General features: G+C 35.7%; 1 pseudogene; it reads right to left on the reverse strand.

Annotated features, from left to right (window-relative positions):
- Nucleotides 1-12104: 12104 nt before the first annotated feature.
- On the reverse strand, nucleotides 12105-14246 carry LOC122141134 (annotated as a pseudogene).
- Nucleotides 14247-16619: the final 2373 nt, after the last annotated feature.

Here is a 16619-nt window from a genome sequence, read left to right on the forward strand (position 1 = left end):
TGTTGTCCATTTCATTTCTTTTCAATGTGAAAATGTTAAAATCAATGATACTCATTTACTGTCACAAATCTCTGAACTGTCTGGTTTTTGCACCATGCTTGATGACCACATGATTTCAAGACTGAGGCCACCCACGGAATGAAACCCGACCTAGTTCTATGGATGGAAATGGGGAGAGGTCTGGGTACATTTTCCCTGCAACAAGCATGCCGAGTACCCTGAAGTCAGCACCTGTGTTCTAAAAAGAAGCCCAGGCAACAGGAGACCCAGGGCCAGAGATGAGGCTTACTCTGAAACCCAACACTCCGCACCCTTTTTAACAGCATTAAACCACTACAAATAGCCAGCAGCATTGCTCTTTCTCAGGAATAGTACCATGCATGCTCAGCAATTACTGTTTCCTGTGGCTGCACATGACAGTAACAAACTAGACATTTTCCATCTGCATCATTACAGAGGATTACAACATATGCCATCAGTAATAACCACAGGTCATTATACACCTGTCAGTGGAGATATTTTTGCTTCCTAAAGCTAAGCTAACAATATGCCCTAATTTCCCATAATCCTAAATTGTTAACTGTTTACAAAATGAACATCGGGTCAAAAACAGAATCCATTGAAGAATTATAAAAATATAAATATAAGAAAACCCGCCATGATCAGTTGTCATTTTCAGTAGCTAATCCTATAGGAAGCTATGGAAACAATTGGAAGGGGTGTCTTTAATGCACTACAGAAACAATACCGAGCAAGTGTTCACTGGGGTCATGGCAAAATAGAGAATGAGAGATAGAGAGAGATAGAGAGAATGCTCAGTGTTTGAGAGGAGCAGTAAGCTCCCAAATCTGACCTACTCTGTTTATTTTTAACACCGGGTAGTCCAAGCTGGGCCCCACGGTACTAAACAACTTTGTTTCCTCTCTGTCACTAGCATTTGGCCAGCCAGCATCCCAGTTTATTCTAAGAGGCCATATAGCTCTCTCTTTCCTCCGAGAGGCTGGCATATACTCCTCGGTGGCAGTGCACCAAACACAGCTGTTTCCCAGGACACAGATGCACAGCACAGGATTGAAGTAGCTACTGTAGCTATAATCTTTTTTTACATTTCTACTCCATAGCACAGAAACAATGATATTGTGGTTGTTGTGTTGAATGGAGCTTGGTAATGTGGTTAACCACAGATTCTTAGGGCCCCCTAGGATGATCCCAATTCATATATTAAAGTGTTTTTTTTAACTACTGTGCTCTTAACTAATTGTTACAATACTGTTTTTTATGTTGCAGTTGCAAAACACTTTTGCTGTTATAGAGGTGGGATAAGGTTATGAACAGGACTGGTGGTATGATTAGGTTTAAGAGTGGGTTAAGGGGTTGAAAAAAAGGTCAACAGATAATAATTAGATGCAGATATTTTTTAAATATAATTACAATGTCAAAACGATATATGTACAGAAGAAATGCATTGTATCAAATGATTAATCTAAATCTAGTAATAAATACACTTAATATGCAAACAGAAGCATGGAGATGATAGAAAAGCCAAGGTCAATGCTCAAACAATAAAAGCAATATAAACATTGGTTTAATTACCAGGGGAAAGCAATAATTAAAAAAAAAATGTATACCTTGAATGCATTGTAGGTTGCTTTGGATAAAAAACATCTGCCAAAATGAATAAATGTAATGTGGGTCCTTGTTTTCTGTTTTGCAGCTTGTCATAACTCATAAATGACTTAGTTTCTTAAAAAACACGGGAATATTATCTGTTTAATCTAGAAAGTAAAGTAATGGTTTAGATGAATGACAAATATTATGTTTAAGAGAGATACAGGAATATTTTAGACCAACTGGGAAAATATAAATGCAGTTTCGGAACAAAGGAAGATGATCAAATTTGTATACTTATAAAAATCCAACAATGAAAAATTCTATGAACATTTACTCACCCCTCATTTTTCCCTCAATGTGCATGACTTTCTCTTCTTCTGTCAAACATAAAAAAAAGACAAAAAAAATTTCTCCCCCAAGTACACATTGAAAGTCAATTTTGGGGTCACAATGACTTTCTTATTGTATGGACATACACTTCAAATATTCATCAAAAATTTTTTCTTCCAACGAATGTCTTGTAATGAAGAAAAGAAATTAATTCATACATTTTGGAATGGGTAAAGGGATGATGGAAATGCAGTTTTGTGAATGCATGTGTGTGTGTGTTCTGGTATTCACTAGTATGTTATGGGGATCTCAAATGTCCCCACATGATAGATAACCACCATCAAATTTTTGACCTTGTGGGGACATTTTTTAGGTCCCCTGTGAGGAAACAAGCTTATATAAATAATACAAGAATGAAGCATTTTGAAAATCTAAAATTCTCTGGAAAGTCTCCCTATGAGGGGTAGGTTTAGGGTAAGAAGGGATAGAAAATATAGGATTTAGTGCGTGCTGTATAAAAACCATTACACCATTACAAATGTGTGTGTGTGTGTGTGTGTGTGTATGATAGACATGTGATTTCTTGTGTAATGTGAAAGTCATCAACACAACATTTAAAAGTAAGGAAGCTGGTTAAGGCTACATTTTAATTCCTTCAGCTTTAAAAAGTGTTGTCCTTCCTTAGGAATTATGACAGCTTGCTCCCCGCTTGAGGTTGACACAGCTGTCTGTGAGGAGTCTGGTGCTGCGCCTGTGAAGGATGGGAATAGAAAAGGTCAAAGGACGCTTGCATTTCAGTAGATGTCAAAACAGGTGCGCTAGAAACTGGAGAGGTAAATAGCTTATTCCCTGCCCCCATAAAGATGCTCAGAATGACTCTTTTTAAATAAAAAGAGAAATAATTGTGTGTATGATATGTTTCTAGAGGTACTCCATGATCGATTTCATGTGAGAAGCATTTCTTGTGATTTGTTATGTAATTATAACATCTCTGGACTAGATGTTAAACACTTTCCCATGTATTTTTTCAGTCACAAGTAGTCTACAGTTGTGCTTAAAATGAAGGCTAGATATTATTAAACAGCATACCAAATGGTCATATAGCAGAAATGCACCTCTGACCCCAACCTGTCACTCCCAAAGACCCACACATGAAACAGGCAGGGTGTCAAAATGTGAGTGTCAGCAATCCTCTGGAAAAGTGGGGGTTCCCAATGAATGAACGTGCGGTGAGCATTTATCTTTTTATTGAGCATCATTGACTTGAATTTTTTTTTTGAACAATCTTTTAAACAACCTAAATTGCTTTTACTGCACTTCTACAAGGCCGTTGTTTGTACTTTTTGCTGTCACCTGACTTTTCCAAAGATGTTACGCACAGGTCACAGGTCATGGCTCAAGCATCTGTTTCTTGTCAGCTAAATGCAAAAGAAACCTCATCAAACGTCTTTAGTTATTCTTATAGGTCATTCTTTTTTGCCTAAGGCAAGTTGTCACATTGGATGCACACATCTGCTACTTTAAATTATTTTTTCCACAGTATTTGCTAGGGAAATTGGTTGTTTTATATATTTACATATTTTATTAAAACATAATAGCCTATATTTTGTATCAATACTAAAACAAGAAAAGTGCATTTTGATCCCTCAATTAAAATGTGCTTAAACAAACATAGATTACAAGTTTTTTTTTTTTGAGGCTCAGTTTCGTTTTAGTTGGTAAAATACCAGTTATTAGCTAATGTGTTGGCTATTTGTAGAAATTGCGGAAAACCTTAAAGCTCGCGAATATCAGCCAAGGTTGGTTGAAATAGTAGCATATTGATTTTAATTAGTTTTTTTTTCAAGGAACAATAACACACAATTTGTTTATCAAGAAAACTGACATATAAAAAATAGATAGAAAGGACAAATTACATCAAATTAAAAAACAGTTTCAGGGGAGGAAAGATGCGGCGCCCGCATACCGACAGCCACGGATCACATGCAGTTTAGAAATCAAGCTGTATTCTTCATGAGAAATCAATTGAAAAAAACCAATTTACACACAGCTGAACTATCCGAAAAGCTCTTTTCGGCTCGATCGCCTACATGGTATTGATTTATTTATTCTCGTTGCCTCGCGCATTGATGATTTTAACTGCAGCTGTGGAAATGTTTCACGAGCATTCAAGTTTGTTTAGGGTCCGGATGGTTAACGTTACAATCTGATCAGATGGAGCACGGAGCCAAATCACCGGGGAAAACATACGACAAATAACTGCTTTTTAGAACTTTAAAAGGCGGCACCCTCGCAGGCATGCGGTGTGATGAAGGCACTGCAGCTCACCCTTGCGCTCGTCCAAACCAGATGCTGTGGCCCAGCCGCTCATTCTGCAGGTGAGAGCACACTGTCCCTGCACTGTCTATAAATACTGTAAAGAAAAATGACGAGTACGTGGCGTCTTGCATTACAATCACGTGGATACACTATTTGTTTGAGGTCCGCGTTGACATTATCAAATGAATATTCATTCATTCAATAGTGGGGGTTGTGACCTGTGTTAAAAGCGCTTATATCTTTGTAACTGAGATTATTGATAAGCCAAATTACTACATAAATGTGTGTTTTCTTCCTGATACGTGATTTTTTGTCTTTTTGGCTATAGATTGGTATCGTGTACAATTAGTTTAGGCACAGATTCTTAAAGTGAGGTTACGCTCACCCCAAAAATTAAAAATGCTGTTATTATGTAATTAAAGGAAGTTTAAAACCCCTTATTGATCCTTTTTTTCCAACCGTGAAATACCTAAGACGATTTTTGGAAGAATTGTCCCCTTTTGTCAACCCATTGGCTGCCATTGTATGGACAACAAAGAAAAAGAAAGAAAACCAGGCAAAAAAAAGAGATGGCCAATCTCTTTTATTCTTTTTTTACTGTTCCCAATGGTAGAATTCAGGTTGAGACATGAGGGGCAAGTAAGAAAAAAAACATAATTTAGCTTTACAATTCATAAATTGATGGGAAGAATGGAAATAATTAATTAAAGTGAAATATTATAATAAGATACATGGTAAATCAACAAGTTTTAGGTGTTACTTTCCTGTAAAGATTTTAGGTCAAAGGGGTGTGGTTGACAAAAACATTTTGGGTCCTCTTTCTGCCATTACTCCAGATAGTTAACGTACCTGGCGATAAAAATAACCCTCATACTCCGCAGCAATATTCAGTTGGAGTAACAGTGGGAGGGAACGTGTAACCTAGCCCCCGTCTCCTCTATACACCCTACCGCTTAATGTTACCCTTTTTAACGAAGAAAGATGTCTTGTAATTCAAAATAAGTTGAGGCTTAAAACGCTATAATTTGTCCTTATTATCTAAAACCGAGCCAGTGTCTTTGCCTGATTTTTCATTTCCACTGGTCCTGTCGCTTCCAAGAGATAAATTTCCTTTAATTAGGCAACATTTCCTCCATCAACGTTGGGTTTGAAAACCTGCAGGCCATTGTAAATGTAAATGTTGGTGGTTGCATTAGAGTTAGATGTACTTTCCCTACTCAGTCCTGTAACCTTGTTCTATTTTGAGATTTAAACTCTTTGTCGTCTTTGTCTTGAATGGCACTCATTAAATGAACAGACCTACATCAGATAACTGCAAGAAGGCTTCCATTAGCTAGAAAGACCCACATATTTACTGAACATTAAGTTTCGGTTTGTGAGAGAGATGCAGATGGGCATAGGACACATTTGAATATAAAATTTACTTTTAATTTCAGGCTCTTCATCAAAGAAGATCTCGAGAAACTTACTTATAGTCAGAAAAAGAAGTTCTGCTGTGGCGACCCAGAAGCGTCGAAAAGGGTTTATGCTGAACATACATGTAGAAAAAGAATCTTTCTTTCTATAATATCCACTGGTGAATGAGAGAGGTCTGTGTTTTTGTAACAGATTGAATTGTTAAGCGATCACCCAGATGTTGGGGGTGGTGTCGTTGTAACACTCACGTGATGCGATGATTTTTAACGAGGGTGCGTACATAGTAAGGCCTTCCACCCAACCTGGAGTTTATAATGTTGACACAGCATGTGGAGAGAGAACAGTTACAGTCACTCCGCAGCTTATCTAGATCCTGCATCCAAAGAAAAGCACAGCTGTCCTCCGAATTCATCTGTCTGGTATTTATATATGCAAAAGCCTTTTAAGACCATATTAACATTGATTGCAACAAAAAATCTGGAGCTGCTTAAACACTTCACCGCGTCAGTTGGCTTATTTCCAGGGAAAATAACTACTTACAAAATGTTTAAATCAAAAGACTATGCAAAGCGTTTATTTTGGTTATCTTCCCTGACTGTTTTTATTTTACAGGACGGTGTTTTCTATCAACGAAACTGAGTTTGATATTAATGTCAAGGTAAATGTTTTTTTGTCCATTCCCCCACAAGTCATAAACACGTTTTAAAGAACTCAGTAATGTTTTTTGTTTAAAACCAACAAAAAAAAAAAGTAACAAATTCATATTGGGAACGCGATGCGAAGGAGCCAGTAGCGAAAGTTTGAGATAATCCACAGGGTATATTTTTTATATACAGAATGGTGGTCATACATTTGCATGTTAATTAATTAAATAATTTTGAAGCTGTAAGCTATTGATCTAATATATATATCTATATATAATATATCTATAATAATATTGTATATATTGTATATAAGATAGTATACTATATTTTTTTGTTTTTTTTTTTTTTTTTTTTATATATATATATTTTTTTTTTTTTTTTTTTTTATATATACAACGTCTTGATCATGTAATTTCCTGGTCTGAGCGTTACTTCCCTTTTTTCCCCCATGCGTAAACAGTGAAGTAATGTAGACCCAAAAAAAAGTTAGAAAATTTTATGTATGTGCAAGGAGCAATGGTAATGTTGTGTTGAGAGAAGTAGAAATGCATGTAAGTGAAAGGAGAATTGTATGTGTGTGAGAGTACTTAGTGTATGTTAAAGGAGAATGTTTGTGTGTGAAAGCAAGAATATTATGTACACATGAGGAACCGGATAAATGTATGTGTGTGATAGTAGAAATGTATGTATGTGAAAGGAGAATGTAAGTGTGTGAGAGTGCCAGAATGAATTATGGCTTGTACGGCCCCTCATATGTTTCATTTTATTTTAGTAAGATTTAGTAATTTTGTATACTTTTTTATTGATATTTTTATGTCAGTATAGTTATTAATTTTTATCAATATTTTATCAGATTTGGTTTTCATTATTTTACATCAAGTTAATGAAATGAAGAAATGGTTGCTTGTATGTAATGTATACCTATTTATTTATTTATTTATATTTATTTTCAGTTAATGACCGGTGTTTATTTCAAACAAAAAAATTAATTTCAGGTAACATAAGGTTTTTATGCTTTTAGGTTTAGGTTCTATTAATAACCTGCTACTACAAACATTTCAATGCATTTGGTTGTTGCAGATCTTCAGTTGTTTTGGGTCCTAGTTTTGTGTGAATAGTGACTGTTTCTATTCGATCCTGTTTTATCTGTTCAGTTGCACATGGCCTTCATAAACGTTGAGAATTCATTTATTGGTGTACATCATTAACATCTCAGCTATTTCCTGATAACGTTCCTGGTAAAACCTGTTCATGGGTTCCAGGAGGAACAATCTGCTGTGAAAATTCTTGAAACAGTGTGTTATTTGACTGGACATTGCAGTTATTGAAGTCAAAGTTTTAACCATTGTAACCCCTTGTAGCTTCACCGAGTCTTGACAACACGCTTAATCCGCAAAATTACCCTCTTAGCTGATTATCCTTCAGGTTCACAAGACACTATCATCAAGGGCACTCGTTAAATCACTGCATTCAAGAAAGGAATGGATGTACATTTTATTTAGCCTTTTTGTTCTGCTTAATACCTTAATAATACGCTTAGCATTCAAAAACTTTGGGGTCAGTAATGATTAAGGTCTGATCATGTGACACTGAGGGCTGCTGAAAAAAAATTCAGCTTTAAAAACCATGCAGCAAATAAATTACATTTTTAAAATTATGAAAAGAGAAAATTGGTTTTTTTTTCCAATAGTACTGTATTTTTTTTTTTAATTAAATGCAGCCTTGGTGAGCAAGATTATATGGATTTTTTTTTTTTTCAAAACATCAAAAATGTTTACTGAACCAAAACTTTTAAGTGGTTGTGTGTATTTTAAATTAATGAAAACTACTACAGATGCTTGTACCACTGCACTTCCTCTCGAAAGGAATAATTAATGCAGATATATGATCTCTCATCTGTGGAGAGGGACATCAGTACTGGTTGTTTAATGTAGCGGTTGATCCAGTTTAGACAGTGAGGCTGATGTTACCATGGCACCCTGTCCTCAGAACATGTCTTTGTGTGTGAAAGATAAAACATTAGCGGACCGCTTGTCGGGACGGCGCGATTTCGAACTGACCGTGTCTTTTATTCTATGTCAGAGTCATTTAAAAAATAAGCAGCTGTATATGATTCTAAGCCTTTTAGGTTCCATTTGTGGGGGTTCCACATCATAATGCCTCTAGGTTGTCATCCCCCTCACTAAGGCAGTACTGCTCATCTTTTGTGACTAGCTTGTTTGTACAATTAACGGCAATAAAAAAATAAATTACATGAAAAAAAATCACATTTTGCTTTTGGATTTCAATTCTGTTTATCACCAGCTGAGCGGTACACGAGGTTGTCACAGCTCCCTGGTGTAATACTGCTGTCTTTACTTCTATTCCCACACACAGTGGCGCGCCATGAAAGAGCGTACACAATCCTAGCCAGGAAGAAGATGCTATCACTACATCCTGGAGGGGGATGATGGGTCCAAACAAAAGTGTTTAGAGCTCGCTTCACTTCACCAGACACCCTGCGAGGCAAGGATATATGGCTGACTGACACCAGAAACACTACTCATGGTTGTTCAGGGGGTGGAGTAACACTTTTCAAACTTCAAAACAGTTCAAAGAAATAGTTTCACTAAAAGCCAAAACATGAAAAGTTGCTAAAACTGTACTCATCCTCAGGCCATCCAAGATATAGATGAGTTGTTTCTTCATCACAACAGATTTGGAGAAATGGAGCATTAGTTCACTTGCTCAACCAATGGATCCTCTGCAGTGAATGGGTGCCGTCAAATACAGCTGATAAAAACATCACGGTAATCCACAAGTACTCCACATGACTCCAATCCATCAATTAACATCTTGTGAAGTAAAAAGCTACATGTTTGTAAAAAAACAAATCCATCATTAAGGCGTTTTAACTTTAAACTCTTGCTTAAGGACAAAATGCAAGTTCTCTAGCCATAATAAAGTGAAAGTGACGTGACATACAGCCAAGTATGGTGACCCATACTCAGAATTTGTGCTCTGCATTATTTTAACCCATCCAAAGTGCACACACAACAGCAGTGAACACACACACTGCATGAACACACACCCGGAGCAGTGGGCAGCAATTTATGCTGTGGCGCCCGGGAAAGCAGTTGGGGTTTCATGCCTTGCTCAAGGGCACCGTCAATCGTGGTATTGCCGGCCTGAGAACTCGAACCCACAACCTTAGGGTTAGGAGTCAAACTCGAACCATTAGGCCACAATGCTTTTCCTCAAGTATGGAAGCAACGGTTTTTAAAGTTCAAAACATCTTAATCATAGATTTGTTTCTTACAAACATGCAGCTTTTCACTTCTTGAGATATTAATTGATGTACTTGTGTTGATTACTTGTGGATTATTGTGATGTTTTTTATCAGCTGTTTTGGACTCTCGCTCTGACGGCACCCATTCACTGCAGAGCATCCATTATGGTGAGCAAGTGATGTAACGCTACGTTTCTCCAAAATTTGTTCTGATGAAGAAACAAACTCATCTACATCTTGGATGGGCCTGGGATGAGTACAGTTTTACAATTTTCTGTCTCCTTGTCAACTGTTTCCTTTAACTAGCTAAATAGACTAGCTCAACTAAATATCAAACAGTTAATAAACCTTTCTAGAAAATGCCTAATGAGTGTTTGTTTTTAACCTCTAAATAAATTTCTAGACTATAACACTGATTTTATAAAATTTCTTACACTATTTTAAATAGAAAAAAATAAAAATAAAAAATAACATTCTTTCTATTCTAAAGTTTCAGCATTTTCTTATTTTCTTTCTTTCAGATTCAATTGAATCTGCCAAGAGAGAGATTTCATTTTTCTTTCCAGAATTCAATGCAGATGAGTGGATGTTGAAGGAAGAGCCATATTTTAGATTGGGACTTGCTGAATATAATGAGGAGAGACAAATTCATACTCCCTCCAGGACACATGATGATCCACTGGTCTTATGGTACTTTTAAAGTGCTAAAGTAAATAAATGTGCCCTCTCACCAGATGTTGTTTAAGCAATTTGATGTTTTCTCTGCATTGCCATGTTACTCTTTTTGTGACCACAAAATATCTCTACCACAGCTCTGCCAATACGATTATATTTTACTCTTACATGTATTTTATTTGTATGTATAAATTGAATATTTGCACTAGATTTGTAGTAGAGGTCAGTAAATTGTTTACCTCAACGTAGCAATTCTCACTCAAAAAGCATAGTTCTTTTAAAGTTAACGCTATATCTCTGTTATGATATACTAACAGAATATTGGAATGCAAAGGGTAACTAGATAGGGAGTTAAAAAATATATTAAGAGGGTTTTGAAGAAGCAGTTTGGGAACAGCATCCTTTCCAGGTGTAAGGACAAATCGGTGTTACATTTTTGTAATGACTGATCAATATCCATTTGACATTTTAAGAGTCAACGTCAATTCAACCTTCAATTTTATTAGAATTCCTATTGAGAAACAAAAATTAATTTTAAAATTTTACTTTCAACCACGTTATTATTTAGATTAATCTTTAGATTAATCTTCAATTAATTAACAAATTTGTTATTGCATTAGGTATCAGAAACTAACAATGAAACAATACATTTTTAAGGTGAATGCGTCAATTTATTGTTATTCATTGTTACTATCAGTTTGTTATACTGCATTACTCAAAAAATATTTAGGCCAATATATTCAAGATTTTAATTGCATAAAACATTTCCCTCTATTTGGTTTACAGTTGTATTATTATAAACCTAATATGATGGCATATATGTCAGTCATACATAAATGAAACAGGAATGATTTTATGTAAAATAATTATTCAAACCAAATGTTTTAATTGTGCAATAACCAGGTTGATAAACTCCACAATCACTCAATTAAATTTATTAAGTGCACATACAATTTTAACTAATCGAATCTTGCTTGTTCCACAACTAGCCATATTTAAACCATGGTCATTTGTCTTTCTAATGATTATATTTGTTTTCAAAACGTCACCCTATTTTAATGCAGATTTTAAGGAATTTGAAAATATGGACTTTAAAATAAATAGATTCAAATACTAATAAAAACTTTATTTGCCAGACTACACCTTGTTATTTACAAATTAATCAATATGTAAAAAAAACAACACATATTAGTATATGTAGAAAGTAACATTGACCTATATTAATAATACTGTAAATGTATTGGTCATTGTTACATCATAATATCTAACAAATGAATGTTCATATCCAGAACCTTATTGCCTAAAATGTTAATTCAGAGAGTGAAGCAAGATAAGATTAGCGATACAGTAATAGTTATGTGCTTACCAATAGATATTTTAATAACTCAACAATAAAACAGTCATCTTCCAGTGAGTAAAGCAGTGATACATCAAACAATACTGGAATAACAAAACAGAGCTGCTTTATATTCTTGCACACTACCTTTTGCAGTAGTGCTAGCTTGCTACAGAAACTGTAATTAGGTTTTCTTTGTTTTAAACCCCCAAAAAGCTGAAGGCAACAATAGTGTGAGAGTAAGGGCACTGATTTTCAGATCCAAGATAAAAAATTAAAGCGGTACTTCAACTTCAAGTCACCCTTTTTTTCTGGACAAGCATGTGTGTTGTTGGTATGTTTTTTTTAAACTATTTAAGTATCATTTTACACACACTTTTCACACAAATCAATCAGCCAATGGTTAAGGTGCCCTAACGGTCTGTCACTACTGCCCTTCCCTTGATCTATCCCTGTGCTTTCAAGTGTGTGTGTACAAGTCGATGCTTTAGCTAAGATTTCTTTTTGTTGGCATCAGAAAAAACAAAACATTTTGACAAAGACATTACAGAGAAAAGATGTACATAAAAATAGATATTATTAAATCAGTCAAGTGTAACTGAATAATGAATCTAACATTTAACTGACCCTTGAAACCCGTTAATCACAGCACTGATGAACTTCTTCAGTTTAGGTCATCTCCTTACTTCTTACTTCTTTGGTCCTGACATCGTCACCAAAGCTTTCCAGAAATCCAAGATACAGTCTTCATGAGGTCTTGGGTGAACACCTCATTGAGGCACTGAGTCAGCTGCTGTGTCCATCAAAAACCATCCACCGTTTCATGACCTCATAGGTGGTTTGAGAAGTTTCCTTGATCTTTCCGCTCTTGCCCACCTGCCGGATGCTTTGAGTCACAGTGATGGTCACTTGCTTGGTGGACAATCCGCGGCTGTCCTGCCATTTGGTCTAATGAAGATAACATTGAAAGATTTTAAGACATGAATGTTACCAAATATTTTAAAACATTTTATTACAGTTTACAGTAATGAGATTAGTAAGATTTCGGGAAATCGATCACATTTCTCGGATGAATAAACAAAAGGCTATATAAATAGTACAAAATCTAAAACAATAGAAAAACACTTTTGTTTACTTGAAATAAAAATTTACAATAACTTACATTTCTGGGGGGAAAAAGATAAAAAAAAAAACCTTGTATTTCAGCTAGTTTTCAAGGCAAACGTTTTCATGCTTTCATTTAGTTTTAATTTGTATTTAAAATAACAAACTGATGCTGAAATAAAAATGTATAAAAAACAAACCACAATGACAAAACAAAACAACAAAAAATAAAAACTAGTCTGTTTTTTCATTTCCAACATCAATATACTTTCATAGTTTAAAAGTGCATAAATGTATTACAGCCCACTTTATAAAATGAACAATAATGCTAAATGATATTTTGTAAACTAAGTCAAAAGAAACACATTTCTGGAGTGGTGTAAATGAAGCAATACATAAGATAAAGGTCAGAAACACTGATGTCGTTTACAGTGTCTTGTTCATACACATGCTGCGTGCATAAGACTAAGCCAGATAAAAACCATCATTCAATAAAAATACTTACTATTTCCTCAGTTCGTAACACGCTTCTCCTCTGCACTGTGGTACCAGAAGAAGACAGCACTTCCTGGTCTTGAGAAGAGAGGATTGCGGGGGTGCTGCCAGTTTTTCATGTCATGCAGACCCACCTCAGACATGGCAGAACACACTTTTCAGATATGCCTGAGCTGGAGAAGGCAGACCATCATCAAAGAGATCTGTGGCCAGAAAAAAAATATGGAAGTTATTCATTCTCTTTGACAAAATCACTGCATTGGTGACCATATCAGAAATATTTCAGGTATGAGTGTAGGGACAAAATAAAAATAAAAATCTATCTATCTATCTACTATCATCTATCTATCTATCTCTCTATCTATCTATCTATCTATCTATCTATCTATTTATCTATTTATCTGCGGCCATTTTTATGCTGCGGCGCCCCGGGGAGCAGTTTGGGGGTTCGGTGCCTTGCTCAGTGCCTTGAACTGGTGCCCTTGCCTATCTTGATATGATCATTTACCCACTGTAGCTGCCCTAAGTGTCACAATTCTGCCCAAAAGTGTTAAGCACGCACTTATTGTGTCATCCTTGCTCATATTGTTGTACTGAAGTACTATATGGGATTTAACCATCACCATGGCAACAGAAGGCCTACTTGAATGAATTGCTCACCAACAGCATACCCTCGCAACACTTTTCCCTGTCCTTCTTGGGAAGGAAATATCATTTGAAGAGTTTGACATGTTAAATTTGTGCTTGTGACTACGCGCTGTGAAATGATATGTTCAGCTAGTTAAATACGAAGACATTAAATTCAAAAGCTTTTAAAAATGATAATAAATCCTTGAAATGTTGATCTCAGTCCGTTCTCACCGAGGTTGGCAGTCTTCTCTGATGGGGAAGCCCACCTCTGAGAGTTTTCCGAGGGGATGCTCTGGATGGAGGACAGGGGTATGTCTGTGTCCGTGCTGGTCAGCCAGGTGTGGACTTCTGTCTCTTTGGTCCAACTCTCCATATATCTCGGCTCCAACACATCTGTCCTGGAGCCTCCACAACCCATGATGTCAAGAAATAAACAAATCCAAACACCCTACACAGCCTTGGATTCTAGGTCCATTACAACACCTCGACCGAACAGCAAACGAACGGTAGATGTTTGTTATATGGTGTTCACTGAGTGATGTCATTTATTATTTTATGTTATGTCATTTAGTATGAACAACCCATATCAGCATCATTTTTGATGTAAAAATCAAGTCTTCCACTGGCCAGGTGTCGGTCGAACAGGAAGATCTGGGACTGATTCTGTGGAAGAGAAATAACAGTCAGCCTATAATGCAAGATTTAAAATAATAATTTGATGTGAAAAAATAGGCTATTAGAAGGAATTAAGCCTGAACATTTTATTAATGTAGGTATAAGCTCTTAAAAGTACGCATTACACGTCATGCAACCTTAATAAGTGATATCTTAATGACAGATGGATTGACCCGTTTCCAATTTCCTCTTGAGTAGTTCAGCACTCGCAATATGTAAACAAAGACGAGTTTGACATTTCCCGTGGTCCAAATAATAAAGAAACCATGAATTATATTTAAAATAGATTTCTAATTTAAATCCAGCGATGTGCATTTTAAAATTTTTTCAGTTCTCATGCAATCATTTAAGCGATTGATAAATGTTATTATATGAGCGCATCGTTGTGTAGTATTTACTGTGGTGTCGCGGCACGCTGTTTCATATAGGCTACACACAAATATAACAATGTGTAGAAACATACACGCTAGTATGCAGTATGCAAAAACGTATTCAGCCTATCAAATGTGGCTGGGTGCCTTGCTTGTGGTCTTTCGCGCGAACGAAGATTTTTGACATTACCTTAAGTCGACAGAGGAATCAGTGTCAGAACGGTTTTCTTCGGTATGCGTTCACTGCATTTATTACTCTTTTCATAACATAATTTCCAAGATTCATAGAGGAGCTCTACCGCGACGAAAAAAGCAAACACTGAGTGCGAGCTCTCTCTCTCTCTCTCTCTCTCTCTCTCTCTCTCTCTCTCATCTCCTCTCTCTCTCTCTCTCTCGTCTCTCTCTCTCTCTCTCTCTCTCTCTCTCTCGATGTGTGAATGATGCTGCTGACAGGGGTACCCATTTTCTTGTCCCGATGTAAGATGAGTTACAGCATTGTGATATCAGACTGAAGTCGTTCAGTTGTGTGTTTGTTTACTAAACACAAAAATGATAGAGCTGTTCAGTTTGCACTTCTATCATCAAGAACAAATTGCATGTTTTTGAGCCATGCGTTTGCTCGTGAAATTAGAAGGGCTTTGTAAACATCAGTTTTTGCTATTTTCCGCTACTTGTACAGCGAAGTCCATTCCATAAGAATTGATGACATTTAAATGACATCTCGCAAATGAATCAGCATTTGATTCCATTTCTGAAAGGATATTCTTTTTAGATAATGGCAACTGCCCTCCTAATGTGATTCAGACGAATAACTGGTATGACTGTAATGTGCAATAGTGGAGGTTTCAGCTATTCATTACAATCTGCTCTTGACTTCGTTTTTCCCCTTTGGGTTGCATCATATAAAGATAAGTATATACTTGCACTAATGCATGACCAATCTCATGCTTTTCAACTATTTAAATAATGTGATATGATAATACCAACCATGAAAATATAAACATTTTTGTCCATTAAATATTTTAAATATTTAATAATAAATATTATATAATTAACTAATAATGATAGGAATAAGTAATCCAGGTTATTAAGTTGATTTCTTGAAGGGAGAGTTTTTTGGTATTTTTTTTTTTTTTTTGGCTGTGTGTGTGTGTGTGTATCTACTCTTATGCTCATAGTTTTTTTTCCCTCCAGTAGTCACAATAAGAAGTTATGGGAAGCCCGTTTATCTGCAATAGAATATATATATATATATTTTAAGTTTGGCCTTTTTATCACATTTCATTTAAAAATGTTTTTTTTTTATTTACCTCACACTTCATACTTTTCAAAATTGAGAGTTTATATCTCACAATTCCTCATTTACATCTTTGCATTTCTGAGATTTACCTTTTTTATTTGTTTTTTTTTTTATCCCATGGTGCAAACAAGCTACCATTGACAATAAGGCAAAAAGTTTATATGTGCTCACTTTTAATATGAACGACATCCAGTATCTTTATTTCTTCTTCAAAGCACACAATCCACAGCCTCATCACTTCATTCAGATGTATCCCTTTACCCAAATCCCAATAGCAGTAGTTACACAATTTTTATGTGTGATTCAGATTACTGTATGTTTTTTTTTTTGTTTCAAACCCATTCACCATAAACAAGCCCTAATGCTTGAAATTGCCATCATGTTCCACATTTGTCTGTGTTAATGAAACCAGAGCAGCTAATGAAAAGATAGACAAGATTTCAGA

Source organism: Cyprinus carpio, chromosome B20 (assembly GCF_018340385.1).
Source record: "Cyprinus carpio isolate SPL01 chromosome B20, ASM1834038v1, whole genome shotgun sequence".
Taxonomy (NCBI): domain Eukaryota; kingdom Metazoa; phylum Chordata; class Actinopteri; order Cypriniformes; family Cyprinidae; genus Cyprinus; species Cyprinus carpio.